Source organism: Patagioenas fasciata, chromosome 10 (assembly GCF_037038585.1).
Source record: "Patagioenas fasciata isolate bPatFas1 chromosome 10, bPatFas1.hap1, whole genome shotgun sequence".
Lineage (NCBI taxonomy): Eukaryota > Metazoa > Chordata > Aves > Columbiformes > Columbidae > Patagioenas > Patagioenas fasciata.
Window position 1 is genome coordinate 10,281,844 of NC_092529.1, and position 22,305 is coordinate 10,304,148.

General features: G+C 38.6%; 1 long non-coding RNA gene across 1 annotated transcript; it reads right to left on the bottom strand.

The window, feature by feature from the left end:
- Positions 1 to 1,251: 1,251 nt before the first annotated feature.
- Positions 1,252 to 13,733, bottom strand: LOC139828697 (uncharacterized). Its single transcript, XR_011740612.1, has 6 exons — positions 11,991 to 13,733; positions 11,304 to 11,357; positions 7,748 to 7,814; positions 3,713 to 3,882; positions 2,557 to 2,637; positions 1,252 to 1,780 (listed from the first exon to the last, which is right to left on the bottom strand). It is a non-coding gene; the product is annotated as an uncharacterized lncRNA (long non-coding RNA).
- Between the last annotated feature and the right edge of the window lie 8,572 nt (positions 13,734 to 22,305).

Below are 22,305 nucleotides of genomic sequence, written 5' to 3' on the forward strand. Positions count from 1 at the left end.
AGCTAGAAATCTCTTTTGAAGTTTTCAGTTTGCTCATTACAGCAGGAAGCAGAAGTCCTGATCATGTGCCACATTTGAACAACCCTGTCCACATCCATGGACGCTCTGTAAAACATACTGACATATTTCTGTTGTTTAAGAACAGATGCATTTATACAACAAGAAACCCATCCTCACTGCCCTTCACTTTGCCTGCAGATGTGTCTCAGCATTTCCTTCAGATTCCAGGCTATAAAAGCACATGCAGCAATGCAAAAGGTATTTTGTGGCTTTACCCTCGGTGTTTTACTATGGAGATCAACATACTAGCTGGGCAATGATGCCACAGCTGCACCAATGCACCGCAGCTCATCAGCCTCCATCTCCCCTTCTAGCAGGAGCATGAGGATTCTTCAGCAGGGTTTAATCCGGCGGGGTACAGCAGCTCGCACCAGGTCACAACACAAAATGCCACCAGCACATCAGCAAGTGACCACCAGTTGCTATTGTCTCTAGACTTGATTCTTAGTGAGAACAAGTATCCATGACCAATATGTCTGTCAATGTTTTGCACAGACCAGCTAACTTGTCACCTGTTTTCCTGCTTCACTCTTTCTCAACCTTTTCAAGGAAACAATATGAACTAGTCCAGCCTCCATCTATAGCCTTTGCAGTGCAATAAACCTAAGGAATTCGTACAGCTGGTAAAAGCTCTAAAGCTGACTTAATAGCACAAGCCAGATCTTCATTCTTTATGGCAGGAGGTGTCGCACAACACAGCAGCTGTAATCCTGAGGAAAATGATATTGTTTAAAACTTATTGATTATTAAACCATTCAAGAATAAAAATTATCTCAATTGACAAAGTAATGCCAAATCAAGGGTCAGCCCTGAATATTTAATACACAGCGTGCCTATGAAGAGCAACACAATGAGATAATCATCTATCCAAACTAAGTGTGCATGTGTATAATAAACAATAAAAGGGCATGCACTGATCCATATATTAATCAGATTTGTAGCAACAGACCAATTTTTCTCCCTCTGGAGCATGAAGAACAAGGTTATGAATCATAACAGGAACACAAAGATCACACTTGAATAACCTAATTGTGTACAACAATGATAGGATGAAAAGAAACTTAATCAAGCTCTGAACTGTTGTTAGGTTTCATGCTCTTAAATACAGTTCTGTCATATGACTCTAATAAATTATTTGGATAGAAAAAGATATTGGTTTACCTTATTAATATTCTGAACCTACTCTGCCCATTTTCTCCATGCTTCATCTCTTCATTTGAATAGAAATAAACACAATTACAGAGAAAAACATCTGGGTTTAATGCAAGTTTTGGTTCTTTTTTGTTACAAATCACATAAATGTATACTTTTTATAAATTTACTGCCTTATACATGAACTGGAGTTTTGCTACATGTGAACACTGTCAGCCAATCTTTAAATATTTATCTTTGAATTCCCTTGGTTCCATGTACTTGGGAATGTTTTCATAAATACATCAATAACTGTCTTGTACAGCTCATTAAGGAAGCTTTTTATCCTTTAGTTTAATAGTTCAGTTTACAGCTGCCTGTGAATCATTTTTATGGACCTCCATTAAGCACACCCTTCAAAGTGCAATTATTTGTCAAATTTTGTAGATACGGAAGCAATCACCAGAGAAAACATGAAAGCTGAGAAGATGCCTAAACATTCAGAAACAGAACTTGGCCCATCTCCGGCAGCGTATTCTCTCCTCTGACGCTGACTCCACAGTGAATGAGATGTACTTGATGGATCCACCTAAGCAAGACAAACGGGTTATCCAAAGGGCAGGGTGTGCACCACTAGCTTACATTAATCAAGACCAGACACCATTAATTTCCTCCTCAAATCCATCACCAGTCTGTCTTTGAGGTCCCACGACATCACTCCCTCACTCGTAGTTTTACCACTTCCCTTATGGCCACATACACTGAAGAGGAGACCTGCACCCACTCGAGTTCCTGTCCAACCCAAAGCAACAAACTCCAGCAAGATTCTGCTATAACGAAAACTAACTTACAGGGATGTTGCCATTCAACCTCATATGTCAAGGTTATTTTTACTTCCTCAAACTTTGCAAAACAGAGTTAGATAAGCAGCTTTATAAATAGCAAGTTTGAGAGTTTGGTGGTTGTTTTTTTTTTTTTAATGCTATAAGTATGCCTATATGCTGAAAACCCTAGAGCACTTCCTTCAAGAATTAGCTTCCTAGAAACCCTCACTAAAATCCTATATTTTTCCCCAAATCTAGCTCTGTAATTGAGTTTGACAGATATTTTCATCTGCAAGGTCAATGTGAATTCGGTCAAACAGGTTCCCTTGCAGTGAGCTGAAAAGCACATGCAACAGGTTTAAAACTCCAGCCAGCTGCATTAACAGCTGTGATTGTCCACACGAGCGCTCTGAAAGGGAAACATAAACCAAACAGCACCCACAGCTACACTCGATTGATTCATCTAGTCAAGACGGATGGCAATAATGTCAGAGACAAGGGTAAAGTGATGAAAATAAAGAAAGAATTGCAGTATACTTACTTCCAAGTGGATGATGCTCTCGCTGCCAAGGACAGGCAGCAATAGAATCCAGTGGCTTTCCAGCATCCACAGAGTGGTAAGCTGTAAGAACATATTAGATTAACATGATTAATTGCCTGCTGTTGAAATCTATTAAGTATTTCACTGCCAAATCTCACCTGCAAGAGCTGTGGATCACAAGAAGTTAGATGTCGTCTATTGTTATATTATATTCATTTCTGAATGTCAGCCTCACGAAAAAGATATGCTTTTGTAACAACACAGAATAAATTTTCACATATACAGATATGGCTCTGGTAGCTTCTGTCACTGCTGAGCATCACATACTACATTTCTTCTAGTATCGAATCGTGACTAATGTTATAAATAGCAAAAAATATCAATGATTTTTCAGATACTACAAAATACTACTGCAATTTAATTGTACAGCATGCTTATGTTATTAAACTAGATATGGGGCACTAATCAGTTAGCTACAAGGTAACATACTATCAACATTTTTAGCAGTCTCATGGAGCGACTGAAGGACTTTTGTCCAGCTACACTGCTGAAGAGAAACAGCAAAGGATGTGGTGGCGGGCGATGGCTGCATTGTGCACACACCGCTGTGCACTTCGGCATTCCAATATTACTGGTTTCACTGCTCATCGTGTTCATGAAGGCAGCAATAATGGATAATAAAAGGTAAAACAGGAAAATAAAAGAAAAAGCTCTTTCAAAAGTAAAAGAAAACCTACCTTCTTTTCTTCCAAAGAGGTTTTCTTGCCTGATCTGGTCACTTCATGCAATGCCTAAAAATGGTTAACTCCAAACTTTTTATTCATTCTTGCTAAATAGGTCATGTCGGAAAGACTATAAACATGTTTTTAAACACTTTGACTTTCAGTGCTGCCATAGCTTATATTCTTTAAGATACATTTGCTTGTCACACTTGAGTGGGTGGAGAAAGGGACTAGTGTTAAAACATATTTCCAGCTCTCCCTATCTGTACCCGTAGCCATTTTTTTCTTGAATACTGTAGTGATTTTTCTAATTACCGTGTGCTCTGAGTTATTGCAAAAAAGTGATGCCCATTACCAATAGCTGCTGTCAACAGAAGATTTTTCCATGGCATGAGCAGGAGCTTTTAATCTCAAGAGGCATTCAAAGCTCTTACCTGGCTTCCAAAATTCCAGCAGCATTTCAAAGCACAGCAACACAATTTCAATGGCAACAACTCTGCATCAAGCATCAAACCTTGCAGCCCTCTTAAGTCTGGAGATCACGTAGATGCTCAAGCAGTTGCTAACAGCATGTTGGCAAAGTCCGAAGAGCCACTGGGCAGATCTACAAAAAACATTCAAAACTCAGTATCCCAGCAATGCATTGGGACCGAGACCTACCAGCAATTTTTAGCATGTGCACTTGCGTAGGGAAATGGCTTATGCCTCTTGCCCAAATGTTTTCTGAAGAGCTCCATACTGCAGTGATTTACGTGATGTTACTGATGCTGCCTTCAGGATGCCAAACACAGCTTGCAAGGTTCTGTACACCCTCAGCGTGTTAACACGTCAAGCACCTTGGAGGACGGCAGCCACAACCCCAAGGCTGTAAATTCCTTCAGTGTTCCAAGGGTGAAGAGTCTGCTTGCTCTGTACATTCAAATATTACACAGAAGTTCAATGATCTATATATATTTAACACAAGACAGCATTTAACCCAGCAGTTATTGCATATAAGCTAAAGGGATAAATACTTTACTAGACAAGAAGAAAAAAAATACAAAAAAAAAAAAAAAAAACACACCACAAAACAAACAAACAAAAAACAAAACCAACATATCTTCTTTTGGCTTGTGCACTACCCGGAATGTTCCTGAGACCTTATATACCAGTGCTGCTATGAAATACGTTGCTGCACAGACAAGCCGGCAGAATCAATGCACTTGTGTACAGCTTCTACATCATCTTCCCCAGCTATCCAAAAATGAAATGCCATATACAGAGATTTCTTCTCTGTTGCCTAATTCATCACTTCCGTGGCCAGAACTCCTGGTGCAGCAGGTGACACCATACACAGTAGCCTATAACACACTCCCCTAAAATCACAGCAGGATAGTTCTGGTGCATTTTTTTTTTTTCCCCCCACTAAAATTACAAATGTTAAATGATCCTTTCTATATCTTTTTCTTCAACAGTTCCACAGCATCTGAGAAACCTTTTATTCCTCACACTATGTACAATTATTAATGCACTTACTACAAAGAACTGTAGCAAAAACTACAAGTTACAGTGGTACAGACACTTAGTATCTCCTTGCACTTTTAAGTTCAGTGAAATTTAACCATACAGTTCCAGCGCACAGAAACCAGTTGACTGGTGATATAATCTATAACAACTGGCAGTTTCAGGTAACAGAAACCAAAAATAGTCATTATTAGGATCTGCAAATTCAATGTGAAACCATTATCACAAAGTTTTCATCTTTCTCTGAAGACGGAAGAATTGAGAAAAGGCTGTAAAACAGTAACAGTTAAATTGAACCTTTAAAGCAGAAATACTGTACAACACAGGAATAAGTTCACGGCCGTAGATATAACCAGATAAACTACTCTGCTTCATAATAACTTGGGCAGAAACTAAATAAAACACAACTAAGGAGCTATTAGATACAGCTTAATACTTCTCCAAGACTAACTAGACTTTGGGTTCTTTTGACAAGATATTCTGCTGCAAACTTAAGTCTTTTTCATTTTGCCATATTATCAGCCGTAATATGCAAATGTAAGGTTTCTATACAACATGCCATGGGAGAAGTGTTACATTTCATTTACCATCACCTTGTATCTATGATTGCTCCACTTTGCAATTTCAGCAATGAATTAATGCTCATTTGAAATGTGACTTTTGTTTTTTTAATAACCAAGTATCACCTCTTCTACGGAAGAAAAGCAACATGGTTTTAATTCAATGTAGATTTGGTTTCTTGACAATTTGTTGCTTTTGAATAAGCAGAAAAATGAATTAGTCGTGTGCAGTGCTTTGGAAGCAGAAATGCTTGCTCTAAAGCTGAGAGCCACTAATAAGCATGCACAGGCTTACAAATGAATAATTGTAGGGAACCCAAATGCTGGCCTAAATTTGCAGTATAAATTTAAACACACAATTTACTCAAATATACTGGAACATAGGACACAACAAATTCCATGAAAAATAGATATTAGGAGGCACATTTTGAATTGATGTTAAATTTCTCATCTAGCTTTCCATATTTTCCCTATAGCATGGATCAAATTAATCCTTTGTGTTTCTTTCAAAGCCAAGCTATACTCTTCACTTGAGTATTTCAGGTTTACAGTGATGTGACAAAGGTCTCTGCTTGCTCTGTGGACTTGAATAAAGATGCCCTAGTAATTAATTTGCTCTGTTGCATTTTATAGCATTAGAAATACACATTAGAAATCCAGAATATTTTTTAAGGAATATGAATCTTTCCTACCTAATCACTCTGCTTTGTTTCAGCTGATTTTGTTGTTCTTTATTTACAAAATCCACATAATCCAAAACCAGGTGAAACACGACACACATTCAACTACTTCATAATGCTGTCAGATACAACCTAATTAAATGCTTTGTAAATATCTTATCCATCCTCCTGCCAATACAACATCACTCCTAGAAAACTATTTGCTACTGCTTTCTCCTGTCAATTTTTCATGTGTTAAGCAATGGGTCTTTTGAGACCAGCTTTTTATCTAAATAATCAGGTTGTTAAGGTTTTTCCCCTAGTATTGATTTAGTCTTTCCTTCTAATGTATCTGTTTCTCTTCACTGTGCTTCGTTAATTCTTCCCAACTGCAGGTGAGAATGACAGAAGGCTGTTTCTGAACTGAGCTCACACTTAAGCTGTTCCTACCCAAGTCACGCCTGTTAGCAACTTCACAAGTTGCCCAATAGTCTAAAACTGTTCTGATGAGTTCAGGATTGCCCATCTCATCCATAAAGCATTTCAAACCCCACTCTGAGTGATTATTTCTTTTTGAAAGTAGCACTGTCTCATGTTAACAATAAAGCTGAACTACTAGTGGCCAAATCTTAAATGAGTAATGGGGACCATCTTGTAACGCCCCCCTGCACATTTTGCAAGGACCTAGATTTTAAATTATGGTAATATGTCAGTGCACACATAAATGAATTTTATTAAAGTGAGCAAAATGACACCTTGGTAATGAGACTTCACTTCCTATTCTGGCATTTAAAAACTTCTTGTAGTGGTATGAAGATGTCACCATTTACAGAAGAGAAAGCTACCAGTTTTTGTGAAAATTACTGCTAATAGGATCTATTGCACTGACTAGCCCTCATAGCATGGATGATTTGTATGTTTACTATCTTTGAGAAAACAGAATATACATGTTCTCACCTCACTCCACTTCTGCTTTACTTAGAGATGCAAATAACAGTTTCCTATGGAAAAGACTTTCCTGGTACTTTCCTGGCTGGTAGTTCACAAAGCGCAGGCTCCTCTATTTGCTCCGGGTGCTAATTTCATTAGGACAGGCCGTGTATTATTAACTGGATAGTGAAACGGTGGAGCTGCTGCAGGGATGCTACAAGATGCATCAGGAGAGGGAAAGTGCTCCAAAGAATATTCCTGCGAACCAGCAGTCACTGAGTCTGAACAGTGCCAAGGGTGGTGCAATACTGTGTTCTGTGACACCCGTCACTTCTGGGTTGTAGGAAACGAGACCACTGAAGAAACTTTCCATTTGCTAGTCATACTGTGATAAACCAAAGTCTAAATATAGCAGTCACCGTTAAACAGCTTGACACTGTCTCAGTGACTTCAGTTACCATGGCATCTCTTTACATTATACCATTTTATTAGATCTACTGTAGAGTGGTGAAAACTGGGGTTTTAAGCTTTTTACATGCATATTCTTATAAGGTACAAAGAAAAAAAAAAAGGAAAAAACTCCAGAAAATACATTATTTAAGAAGACACATTTCCTTGAGTTTCCTAGAATAAGCTTCTGAAATGTTTACTTAATGTTAATCTTTTTAAATGTAAACAAGGAAAGGCAACTATCATGCTAAGACATTTGAGCCTAAATTTACAAAGTTACTGATTTTTCTTTCCTGGCCAAGTGAAGACACTAAAAGTGAAACTTCTCTTCAAATTGCTGAGTACGCATCGTCTTCAGATCACTCACCTAAACCGCTGGGCTGAGAAGTCCAAACGAACAAACCTCCAGAGTTGTCAGTCACATGAACTGACAGCTGAAAAGGAAACAAGCATTAAACCAACTCAAACACTTCAACACCTAAAATATGCTAATCCCTAACATAACGATTAATGAATAAAAGATTAGAAAAAAAATACATTGAAATGGGCATAATTTAAAAGACAACTAAAGAATGAAAAGGTACGTTATGAGTACTTGGCAGTTCTCTAAGTGGGAGACTTGCGGATCTAATAAAAAAAAGAGCATGACTGATTCTAGTTTCAGGCATTCATATTTTTAACAACTTGTTTACAATCCTACATACGGAAGTTGTACATGCTTAATAATCATTATACTTTTAGTAATTCATAGCAACAAACAATCTTATGGAGTTACAACCAGACCACAAATTTAAAGTTGCAATATGAAAACGCCATAGAGCAAATTATCTGAGCCTGTGCCTGACACAGTTTGTCCGACAGTAGGGTTCAATGAATTACAGCTTTTGTTCAGTTGATATATTCCTGGACTGCACCTTAATATTTCTCAGTTATCACTTTATAAAGTTGCAGTGTTGTTTCCCTGAAAAATAATAAAATCTTGATGCAGCACATGGGTCTGGTTAAAAAATAAATACTATTCAGAAGTTCCTAAGCACAATATAAGCGATGTTCTGTGCATCCCCACAACTTAGTGAATCAATAGGCCTGTCTAGGACTCATTTACAGAGTAACTGTCATGGGTGGCTGATTGGACAGAGGTTAAAATTGAATTTATGTTTGTTATAATTCAGAGCACATTCTATTTACTTCATATTAAAAGACAGATTACATTTTCCAAACTATCTCATGTAACCTTCTTGCCACATGTCACAGCGGTAATAAGGCCAGATTAAATGCTGACTAGGGGCTCTGGTTTAAAAAATAAGTTCTTGACAGAAGCTTCCATCTAAAATCCAGGTGTTTGTATTGCTCAGCAGCTATCACAACTCCCAATTATCTTTACAGGTGTTGGGGCTCAGGTTCTTTTGCTCATCTGCAAAGTTTTAAGAAAAAACAAAACTGCCTCTACATGGCCAAGTACATAATTGTATATTCACAAAACAGAAAATGAGTGGCTGTGGCACAGTTAGTCATGAGTTACCAAGATTATTATGAACAATCCTGACTCCTGAGTGGGAGGCTCCTGCTGTTCAGAAACCCCTTGTATCCTGGTGGGTGTCTGCTGGACATCTGAACATGGTACAGTTCTTCTGTTGTTGTGCTCCAGGTAAGCAAAGCTGGTCCTCCCCTGGACACACCTCATCCAGCCACATGGAATGTCTCTCCCAAAGCTCCAAACACTCGCAATGAAGGGCTGCTGTGAGACACCTACAGTCAGACCCCGCTATTTATTTACAGAGGGCTCAGATATCCCCAGAGAGAAATGGTGAACAAGCCAAGACATCCTGAGACATCCCATGTTCTTTCCTGACAACGTATAGTTAAAAAATCTACTATATCCACAATGTCCTTTTCCCCCCCCCCCTATTTTTTTCATTTCTTTCTCCAAAAAAGAAAGCTCAAGCCACAAAGCAAAGTAGAGGCAGGAAGAACCTCATGACGCTCGTCCCATCCTCTGCTGCGGCCCCCCAAGAGCCCCGGGCTGGAGCACCGCTGAACAGGGATGTCTCGGGGTACACACATGCACACACAGCACAGTGGTTTAAACCAACGAGTCAATATAGCCATGATGCAAACTCAGCCCAGTCCTCAGGTACAGACAGACTGGTTGTTCAAACTGTGCTATTGTCCAAACCAACTTCAGCTTACTGGGGTTTCTTGCTGGGGGCGCTCACACTGACAACACAGCAGCCAAGCCTGTCAGGACATGTGTCCATCTATTTTAGAAAGTATGGCTGCACTAAAAACCTTCTCTATATGCTCTCCCAACAATGGAGAAGTTCTTATGTGAACAACTGCTAAAAAAGGGGCTTTGCTGAAAACCCCAATAGGTAGAGTTCTTTCCACTACCTTTGCTTTATATTTTTTAAAGAGTAGCAAAAGAATATTTGACATTTTTTTAAACCACGAAGAATGGGGTCTGAGTAGACACTTTACTATGGATTCAAACATTACCCAGATGTAATCCTACAGCTTCCGAACATCAACCTCTTTGCATCAGCCACCCAGGCAGCAAACACATGTAGCTGTAATCCACACCTTATACCTCAGATCTAAACTGCCAAGGTTAATCTGTTGTCAGCCTCTCCCATTGGACACGCTCTAGCTGAAATACATCTTGAATGCATAAGAAACACTCAGAAATCTGAACTGCATATATTGCTGGATCTGTTTTTTTTCAGTCTTTGAATTAATCTTTTACAAAATGACAAATACTATAGAGAGGACTTGGCAATGCTGCAATGTAATGAGCAGAACTAATCAACTTGAACTTAAAGCAAGTCACCTGCCTCATCTAATAGACTACCAATTTTTTTCTAAAGACATAGTTGAATCTCTACAACTAATAAAATAAAAACAACCTAAAACATGCAAAAGAGGAAAGGCACTTTGGGGTATGATAAGACCCTCGACTCTTACATCCCTTGTCCAAAAAACACTGAAAAATCTCTAATTATTAGAAGTGAACACTTAACATCAAAGAAAACAGACAAAAGTCTACCTTTAACTTATGCTGCAAAAATTCTGTATGGACAGAATGTTTTAATATTTAAATAGAATGAAAAGACCCGGACTCCTCCCTCCAAATTCCAATCTGCATTTCCATCCAAGCTGCAGTCAGGGTTCTCCTCACATCAAATATTATTAAATTACAACTCCAGCTATCCACAAAGCCAAAAAAATCAATAGGTTTCATATGGCCTTAAACACTCTAAAAGACAATTCGATGCCGACTGCCTTAAAAATTAACAGGCATCAGTCTCTCTGAAGTTATGTCAGTAGCTACTGTGAGAATTTCTCTGACTATTCTCCCAGTGATATGGAAACTCTTCATGTCTGATCATGAACTGACAGAAGACTGGGAGTTCCCTTAAACCAAATTACCACCTACGTATTTAGCCCCTTGGTCAATCACACGGCGCTGTGTTGGCAGAGGTGCTTCGGAACAGCAAGGACAGGGCTGAGCTCTGGTTTTTGTACCTAAAAAAAACACCCCTTAATGTTATCTCAGACAAGTGTAACAAATGTAAATTGTTTGTGCTCAGCAGTGATTTTGCTAGTAGGGCTGTTAACAGAAATAGTGAAATTCAAACATCTCTAAAAGTATCCACCATGGAAACTTTACCAATTCCTTATCCAACCTAAGCTATGGAGCACAAAGTCCACGTAAACTGAATACAGCTCATGTCAAGTACTGACAACTGTCCATGAGTGGTTTCAAGAAATCCATTATTTTATTTCAATGAATTTGGCTAGTGGTATTAATTCTCAGTCTAAATGTTCACAAACAGATCTGTGAGCAGGAACAAAGAAAGGAAAATTTAGGTTATTCAAATTATTTTTCCATGAAGTGTGTTCTTAATATTTTGGGGTGCACTCACCAGCATTATCAGTCTTTCAGCTGTTCTTTTAAACTCTGTTCTCTCTTTCCAAACCTGTAGAAAAAAATTGCATTAACTCAGAAGTTGATATTTTCTTTCTTTTCCTTGTTTTTTTATGCAAGTCTTCTGTACAAATGCTTTATCTGTGCTGCAACTCCAATCTGTGCTAGTCTAGAAAAAAATCCGTCTTAGCAGAGGAGAGATTTTTCATTGTTGGCTATTAAAGCACCAAAAAGCTCCAAATTGTCACCAAAAATGAAAAAAAAAAAAAAAAAGCTTATAAATGCTACAGGTGTCTTGTGTCTACAAAGTTCTCATCAGAACTGGCAGCTGCTTTTCCTGACAGAAGATGCCTCTGACAGCAGCAAAGATGTATGGCAGAGCTGTGTATTTCCACCCACGCCGTCTCACCCCTTCTCAGTGGCTGCCTGTGGGAAGCAAACACAACGGGGAGAGACTGTTTCAGAGATGGAAGAGAAGTTAGCGATAAACATTTTGGCATGGATGGGGAGAAAAGGTTTCCACTTCAGGGCATTACAGTTCATCACAGCAGCCTTTGAAGGGTCATCAGAATTCAGAGGAAACCAGATCCAGCCAAAATCAAGACTTTGCATGTCCCTTTGCACGTGCTTGGCCTGATGAAGGTTGGGTACAAGAGGAATTAACAGACTCAAATCGCACGCTCACCTGACACTGATGATCAAGTTGCTGGGAGCTCACAGATGTCACCAAAGGCTTCCATACAAGTCCTCAGCTGATTGTAAAAATGCCCACAAAGAAGAGGCACACGGTTAAAGCAAAGTCATGCAAAGTTTCCACCAAAGTTAAATGTGCTTGCAGTATATTGCAACCATTAAAATGACTACTTTTTGCCAGCAGTAATTACTGAGATGCCAAAAAATCGAATGATTAATTAGTTTAATACGAAGTCCAACACAGAAGCGAAGGGCAGACTCATCTCCCACAGCACACGTGCTCGCCCAGGACACGGTGTGTTTGCACACCCGGCATGTTTGCCCCTGCACAAGGTTTGGTGCCAGACTGGCCTGGGGTGCAGGGCACATCTCCTCACCAGAGCAGCCAGGCCACGTCTCTCACAACTCTGATCAAAATGTACCCGCGCAATGAAACAGAAATAAAAGCATCATCTCGATACAGCATTCAGTGGTTCAGTGAACCAGAAGTCAGGTCGCACACTTGGTGGCTGCTGAATCAATTAGCCCATTAGGAGCGATTAAGCATGGCCAGCTTTGCATTCACTGTAGGAAAGGAAAAACTGGAATTTGAAAAAAAAAAGAAAACCCACTACATCTACTCATTCCTCATGACTGAATATCTTTTAAGTTAATGCAACAATATACAGAACATTCAAAAACAGACACAGATTATCCATTTACTTAAAGTTCAGCAAGTTAGACCTCACTGCATCTTGCTGCTGAACTTCCCAATAGAAGTTGTTACCAAGTTTAAATTTTATAAAATCTTTAATTCCTTAATGAGGAAGAAAATTCTTAACACTCTTTATTGGTAAAACCAGTTTTGATCTTTGAACAGCAATCACTTAATTTGCAAACCATCTTGCCGAAGAGATCACTAACTCTGTCTCTCTGATCATGCAGCATTTGTTTGTAGGCTCAATCCACACGTGGGACTTGGTGAAACCTGCCTGGGAGAGGAGGCTGGAGCAGGGGTGAACAGAGCAGACCCTGCTGTCCTCTCTCCCACCACAGGAGCTTTGGGGCAGCAGCAGTGACAGCTCGGCAACCCTCCCGCTCCCAAATCCTGAGCTGTAAATTATCACTGGCAAGACAAGAGGTCAGGCACAGCTCTAGAAATCAGTTCATTGTCCTAGCATCTTTTGCACCTTCCTTTTTATATCCCTGGAGAATATTATCTGTCATACCAGCAATACATAATGACGATATAGCACTCTTCATCTGTAGATCTCACCACTCTTCACCAGAGGCAGCAAATGTATTATCCTGTTTTCATGATATGGAGAAGAAGTGACTCAAGGAGAATCAGTGGTTATTTCAGGAAAAGAATCCAGGTCTACTGAGTTGCAATCAAGATGTTTTTACTGTCATAATATTTGTTAAAGCATTTCAGACAATTGTGTCTGCATTCAAGCACAAAAAAATTCCTTAACACACAGGCACATACCTTGATTTTTCAGCTCAAAAAAAATAAAGAGATGTTAATTTTCTGTGTGCTCATTAGCAATATGTTGTCATTAGTTTCAAATATAGCAGTACACAAGTATCAGTTGTATTGATATATTTCCACCTCTTAAAAAATTCAGCCTCATTTAAAGCATGACACACTCCCACATTGGTGTTCTATTAAAAAATGGTCAAGGAGGAGTCACCTCAAAACATAAACATTCTAAAATAACTTTTTCAAGTGAAAATGCACTGGTCCAAATGCAGATCTGCAAGAAGCAGCTTGAGATATCTTCATTCAATAAATACTTGTCCTGAAAATAAAATATGTGCTTTTAGAACATCTTTTATTAAAAAACAAATGTACAGATTTGGGAAAAGAGTCTTATTAATAATCAAATGTTAGATATGGGAACAACAAGTTCAAGGATGCTAAATGTGCCAGAGGAACAGAAATGTTGTTTTTAACATTATACGAATACCAAGATGGTCAATTTCAGGGTGGTTTTGTATATCTTCATAGCACAGTTTAAGAAACTGGCGGTACAAAAGCTGAGCACTCCTTTACTCCTTCGACAGAACAGGTTTTAAGAAAATGTTGTTCTCTTTTAATTTCATAAAAACACATTGTTGCACAACAAAACTGAATGAGTGTTCATAGATACCTGTAAACTATTTTTAAAGCAACTAATAAATTTCCCACAAATCGTAGGACTAGGTTGTACGATCGGTCAACAAATATTTAGCAGACATAATAGGACAGAACTATAGCTGACCATTACATCTCCTTTCCACGGTGCATGCGAAACATCAGCCCTTGTTTCTAAGGACTTAGCCTTTATTTAAGAGATATAAAACCAAACACAAACACCACAGCACAAACCTCATTGATTTTGCAAGATGCGAAAGCCAAGAAAAATGGCTTTCATCACACTTCATAATAAATTTATCTAAAAAGCCATTTGTTTAAAGTATTGCCTCAGAAAGCTCCCCTGAGACATGCCATTTTGATGGCACTCTTTTCATTATTCAAATATAATGAAGTGATTCTGCATGGTTATGCTGGACTATAAATCACTGCTATAAAAAAAAAAAATAAAGGCATGTTCAGCATGTTAACAGAACAAAGATCAGATTTTGACATGTGTTTTATTATTGCATATGCGCTTCACCTCTTCCACATACCTTACAGATAGCAGCTCATACTACTTGCCCACATTCCATCATTATTAAAGTTGGTAGCTGACAAGGGAGAAAGACTTTAAACTGGGACCCGGAGTTTGCAGCTCATGTCCAGCACTATTGCAAACCTGTTTAAAATCTCCCTGCAGTCTCACACATCCAAACTGAAACACTGCAGAAAGTCAGCAAAGGCGGAATAACTACTAGTAGTATTTATTGCAAGCAACTTCTGGTTAACAAATAATTAAAGAAGCATTCAATGCTACATCTAATCAGCATCTTAAGAAGAAGAAATTGGAGAAAAATCAGCTTATATGAAAACTCACTTTCAGAAAAAAAGTGAAAGGGGTTTAAAAGGACTTCCTGTCTTTCCAAAGCTGCTAGGATTTTTGTTTTCATTTAATTTATACTCAGTCTTATAACTGAATAAATACTTTTCTAAGGTTGCAAAGTAAACCACAAATGCAATCTGCTTCACACAGTGGATTATCCAGAGTGAAAAATCATTCTAGACTTACGGGATAATTTTTTAAATTTAGTCCTGGTCATGCCTTGCAGAAGTTTAGAGCTTTCTGGTCTTAGCAGAAACACTTCCCTGAGGATGAACCACACAAATCATAAGAACAAATTACTTCAAACTGGCGAGAAACTAATTAAAATTACAACCTGCTACTACCAATGTAAGCGAGCACTGATTTAACTTGTAGACATAGAGGGAACAGCCCTTGATGCCTGCATGTGGCCTGCTGCATGCTTTGCTTGCTTTTTGCTGTGAATTTGCTCCTGAAGAACAGCGTGGATTATCAAACAGCCTGGCTGAGCGCCCTGCCAACCTCCGCTAAGGGCAATGCCACAGTTCTACCTCAAAGCTTCCAACCTCACACACATAAGACCATTTTGGGGGATCTTGTAGTAAGATGTGAAAGTGTATAAACAAACAGTATCAGTGGAGTGCAACCATGCTGTAGTAAATATGATAACCTGAGTAAAGCACTGATGCTCTGCACTTCAACTTCCGCTTGCAAGAGTTAAGAAGAGTAAGAGCAGATAAGAAAGTTTCAAAGTCTGCATTCCATAACAGCCTTCTTTTATCCATTATGTAGTTTTGCCTTATTTTATTTTTATTGCCTTTCATCCCTATATCAATATATTAATTCAGATCTTTAAAAAGTGAGCCAGAAGATACACAGAACATTACCACCACAGAAAGAGACCTAAGCTACAGTTAATTTAATGTAAGATAAAGTATACCAAGGCTTCATAAATTATTTCAACATTAAGGATGCAAGTGAGTAATCATTGTGGAATGATATTTAACCTAGCTGACAGGAAAACCTCAAACGTGGTGAAATTTATAGTGGAAATCATAAAAGATTAGTGCACCTAACTTTTACCAGACTAAAAATGAGACATCTGAAGGGTGACAAACAGAAAGCCTCCAGATCAGGAGATCTGCTTAAATCTTAACAGCAATTGCAGCACTGTGTATAGTTAGCAATTCAAATTACAACAGGCTGAAGACCTAAACAAAGCAGGTAATGTGGAAGCTGAGTCATGAACCAGTGTTCATGTCATTCAGTGTTCAGGTGCTAAACTCAATAAATTTTGCGAAACTCAACGGAATATTTGCCCCATCTAATACCATTGGCTTCAATAGAGCTAAACACTTGATCCGCCCAAACAAATTCATTTAGCTGATACAGAAGCAACCAACTTCTGCTCACTATTTTCAGGTTGATGCACAGATGTCAGAGAGAAAAGTTACTTGCTCCTCACACCCCCACACAGGAGACAAGCAATACTTTTCCAACAAAACCTGGCAAGTTTTCCATACAACACTCCAAAATGTTGATGCTATGTAAATAAGTCTGAAGACAATTAAAAACAAAGGAGATACCTATTCTTAAATGCACAGAACTAAAAAGAAAATACCAGAGTCACTGAAGAAAGGAAAAGTCCTCAAAGGCATTTCAGGATGACGTTTCAAGCTCATCTAAACAACTGCAACCAGGCCAGGAAGAACACAGAAAGCAGGAAGGTCTGGGTATGCTCATCCCCTGATACTCATCCCCAAGTATCATCTGTGAAAGGGGACTTGGGATGATGGTGCCCAACATTTGCCAGTAATCAAGGCAATAATTAAAGGGCTTGATGGTAAGCACGATTTGTGCAACAAGTGGGAGAGCTCATCTCCCACCCCTCCTCAGCTGGAGAGGTGAGGACAGACACACATACCAGACGACTGAGATCTGACCCCCCAGCTCATACCTGAGCTGTTCCAGATCCCGGTTTCTCCATCCCCCTGCGGAAGCAGGACCACGGTGCCATCAGGCCGGTACTTGCTGTGCCCTGCGTTCAGCCTGACCTCAGATGTTATTGCTCATTTATAGAACAGCCCACGGGATGACAGTCAAACCCTTCACAGAGGTAAGAAATGCTGGTACTCAGTTCTGCCAGACACAAGGTTAGTTACAAATTTGGCTAATGCCCTCTACCTATTCATATGCACCACTTCATTCTGTTCAGTTTTACCTTTGCACTTAACATTCCCACCTATATTGAACTGCATGTGACAGCTTAAATCTTAAATATTATTAACAAAATCTGCCTCAAAGGGCACTATAAGAACAATTAAAAAAGGGAAGCAAGCATGCAGGGCACCGTGGCATGCACATCTCTGCTGCAAAAGCCGAGTGAAACGTTAATTTTGGCAAGCTGCTTGTTCTCGCAGCGATCAGCCACATTCACCCAGGCTCTAACACCCTGGCCATTAACCACATTGCCTACATGCTAAAAGAAGTGAAGATTGTTATCTAATGGAAATCACCAAGAGGGGCTTTGGGGAGCTTTATGTTTTACAGCAGTGAAATTCCACAAGTTTCCAAAGAGCTTTTTATGGCTGTTCGAAATTAGCCACTAAATTGCTACCTGATAAAAATTTACTCACACAAAAATACGCATTGAAAAGGCAAAGTATAAGTATTTTTTCTGGATAGCTGAACTCTTATTGCCAATGAACTGAGAGAAACCTTTCACAAAATCTAGAATTACAAGTATGCTTCCATGCTTACGGCATTATATACCACAGAACGGCCAAAAACGTCTTCAAAGCACTGACAAAAATTAAGACATTCTTAGGATTTAGTAATGAAGCCAAATTACAATGTGTTCCTAGCCCCAGTTTACTGTTAAATTAAACTTGGAATAAAAAAATAAATTATATTAGGCTTCAAGTTTCCAGGCATCAGTTTTCAATAGAAGAAACCCACATCTGACACTGCAAACAACACAAAATGAAATTATAAGGCGGGGGATACGAGTGAGATGGAGAATGTTGCTACAAGTCAGGCTCTTCAGTATGAAAATTGTTGGTCATTTCAATCTCTTTTTTTCTTTAGAAAGATTTTCATAAAATCTATGGAAATAGCCCAGGCAACACAAAAGACCAGCCAAGGTTTCTGTTTCCAAGCACAAAAGATCAGACTATTTTATATGTAACTCAAGTTTAGGAGAAGATGTAAAGAACACTACAAAGAGCTCAAGTTGTAAAATAGAACTGTGGACCCTGAGTCCTTTGCTAACTCGCTTCCTTGCTGTTTTTCTTTCTTTCATATTCTCCTTCAAAAGAAAACTGCAGTTAACAATTTCTTTCAGCCAGCAAAATAGGCAGAGTTTTAAAAGTCACATCTGGATCCTGAGTCAACTTTTGGACCCAAGCATTTGTTTAAAGATCCTTCAAACTTGAAGCAAGTGACAACATTAACAGATGAACCTTATTCTGAAATCTGTCATTCAAATTCAGTGGTTTTTACTGTGCTCACTTTCCCAGAAGAGATTTTACCAAATAATCAGATTTGTATTAGACTGGGAATAACATGTGTACATGGTCAATACATCTTTATTAACAAAAGATACACCACATGGGTCAGGGACTGGTGTTGACTTCAGCATACTGAACTAAAAAGAAAAAGTGTCATCACCAAGAACTTCTCCTAACACCAAAAATTAGTCAACAATTTCCCTTCTCCAAGACCTTCTGACAGGTGTGGAAATTGCTGCCACAACTAAGCAAAGTTTCATCCTACTCCACCATTCCTGGATTGTAGCACGAGAGTTACTGCATTGAGATTTAACCCCAGTTTCCAATGGGATTGAAGCCACAACTCTGGTGTGGCACACACACATGGAATTTCAAGAGAGTTTATATTTAATTTGGATTAGCGTGACTTTACAATGAAGTGAAATGAAGGTAATCAAACTATCAGGCTTTCCAGGTCAGAAAAGCGAGCAGAAGTAACGTGGGCGAGGTGCATCACACACGCTGTAAACAGGCATTAAGAGAATGAGCCAAGGGGGCAGAAAGAAAAACAGGATTTTCATGGCCTCCAAAATATTTTGCTTTTATCTTATTCTACCACCATTTTTAATCACCACTGCCTGCCGAAAGGCAGACTTACCAACCCCAAAGTTGCCTCTCAGGTTTGAAGTACTACTCCTGTTTGCAGGTCTGGGTGTGTTGGCAAGTTTGAGGGGATCCCTTCAAAGCTTAGTAATATCAAATGGAAGTCTTTGCATAAGATGAAGGGTTTAACTGCAAGAAAGAATTCTGACATTTTTCTTTTTTTAACAAAGAAGTGTAATTATTCTGTTTAAACATCACATCTTTATGTAGATCTCTGAACTGTGGTCTTTGAATAAATGAAATGGCTTTCCATGTACTCCTTCATACAAAACTTCAAACCCTTCAAAACTTTAAACCTCTCTTCTTGCTGAAATGCTTTGTTATCAGTGGATTGAATAGAGTACAAAAAGTGGCCAAAGTACTGAATAGTATCTTAATACTTATGGGAAGTGATACACATAGTAATGCATAAAACTGATCTCACCTTTCACTTTAAATCCTTTAGCTGACATGCTCTGAAAGGCAGTCACACTTTATACCTAATTTAATACAAAGTTCAGGTTAAATGGATGAGGAAAATTGTATGAGTTCAGCACAAATAAAGCTGAAACTGAGATACACTGGTCTTCCCTGTAACTTTTTTCCTCATCTTATAATAACTGCAGTATTGCTGACAAAAGAACAAGTTTTCAACTTCAAGAAAAATAAAGTACAGAGGAATACTAAAGAAACAGAGCAGACTCAGGCTGAGGCCTGTGTAAGAAGATGGTACTTTTGACATTACAAATATTAATTATGAAGTTTTATGCTGGGAAACCATTTACAAAACTTCTGATGGACTAAGAAAAGATGCAAAAACATCTGCTATTTTACCACAGGCTAATTGTGTCCCATCTGCAGTAAGTAATCTGCATGGCAGTACATACAGAAGTGACCTACCATTTTTATCTTGCCAAGTCAACAACTAAGATGCTTCAGGCTTTAACAGTATTTGAACATGAAACTTCCATTAGTGGAACGCCCGGGGAAGGCAGAGCCAGAACTCCTCTGAGACAGTGCAAACTGATGTCTTACTTTGCCCTGCTGGTCATTGCACTGCAGACAGTATTTTTCAGACGAAACACAACATCAGCCATATTCTGATCGTTCTTGGTTAAGAGCATTTTATTTCTAAAGCATTAAATAAGACAGTTCATTTCCTGCCCACATTCCAGTTCAAGTATTTGTATTTGGCCTTCCTAAGTCTCACCTGGAAGCTTTGATTCATTCTGACACTTGTTTTCTGGCCAGCCTCAGTTTCCCCCCTGCATTTCTCCACTCATCAGACTGCAGCTCACTACAGGACCAGCTGCTTTTCAGTGGCAGGCAACTCAGAGTTTGTAAAGCACTTTGTCATCGTGACAAAACAGGGTAGAGATACCGAAAAAGCATTTTGTAGTGTTCGCTTTCAGAGTATTCTCAAAACACTGAAAGGTTATTACAAAGGTGGGAACGTGCCCCGGTTGTTTTACAGTTACGCCCGGTTGTTTCACAGTTACACCCATATCCATGAACAATCCTCGGTGTTCACTGATTTGATTGCACCCCTCCTTTACTCACTTTGGACATTTTTTTTTTATTATTTCTAGAGACTCTATAGCTTTACAATTCACTCTTTACAATCATTAAAACATGGAATGTGATTTTGAGTTTGCAGCTGAAAGATCAAAAACGAAAAACGATCTCTTTCATATTTTACAAATCATGGGCACAAAAGAGATCAGCAGTTAAACACTGAAAAATGTAAAACTATTGCAAAACAAATGGCTTCTGCAAGATATCTTTGGGCTTTTGTGCACAAATATAACATCTGAAACATGAATGACTACAGACATAAATAAATACACGGGTGAGTTTTACTAACAGATGTGGTACAGGTAAGTACCAAAGCTCTGCTATCATAACTCCAAGTTTTCCTTCCTACTCAAGTATGTCTCCTTTAGTTAAGATGCACACCACAAAAAAGCCCCAAACACACACACACCAAAAAAACCCCACCCTGTTCCTATTACACTAGAAGTAGCACCCACATAACGTTTCATGTTATATAAATCATACAAAGTGGTGTTCTGACCAGGAATTCTAGTTGTACTGAAAGGAGAGCATGTGCTTTTGTAAAAAATATGTTCTTTGCCAGCCAATGTCTTTCAATTGCAAAAGTTCTCAGAAAGATCTTGATATTGTGTTGATTTCAGATGCATGTATTTTCTTCCTATTAGAGTAATAAGTTCTAGATTTCTCTTAGTTCAACCTGACTGGCACCCATTAAACTGAGAATTAATCTAATTGATACTTCCTCTAATTCTCAAATCATAAGTTTTTCAAATGTCTGTAAACACATCTGAAGAAGGGATTGAACAACTTTCAGTCTACAGATTGATTAGCAGTGCTTTTTTGGGATGAATTCCCTCTCACAGCATAACTGGGACACGTAGTATTTCTGGTGCTTGAAGAGTTCAGCAAACTGTTCCAGAATCCACAAAACACAATATTAGACCAGAAAAAGCAAAATGAGATGCAACAAAGAACTTGCTCCTCACCAGTTTCACTGTAACACAGGAACATACACAAATCAGGGCAGCGAAAGAACCCAACTCCATGTCCTACACAGAGGCCGGATAACTTTACTCAGTCACCTGTCTACTTGTCCCTGTTCCACAGCATCTCTGTGCTTTAAAAAACTATCTACAGTCTTACATGGTAAGAACATCAGCAGTAAGTTCTTAAATTGATTTTATGAAACATAAAATATGAGGATCATAGAGAAATTTAAGCATTTAATTGACTAGAGGTGCAGAGAGAATGCCTACTGAATATTTCTTCACCATCTCAGGAAAGGAAACAGCTTCCACATCCAGCCCTTTGGGAGAAGAACCAGAGATTTTAGCATGCCTTTCACTTTTCAATGTACTCGCCTTATATATCAAACATCACTATAAGGAATACACAAACATTTACCTTTAGGTATTGAAAAAGGGCTAGACAGGAAACTTTTTCAACCACATTTTAAACAATAAACTACTCCGTTACTTCCTCTTGGAGACTTACCAAACATTTAGTAAAAGCTTCCTATCTTCATATTAAGTTACCCCTATTTACCCCTACTATTTCTTAGATAAAGAACTACAGCAGAGTATTCTTACACATACTTAAACAGAAACCCCAAGTAAAAAAAGTTAATTTTATTATTATTATTTTCATTCTTATCAGACAGAAG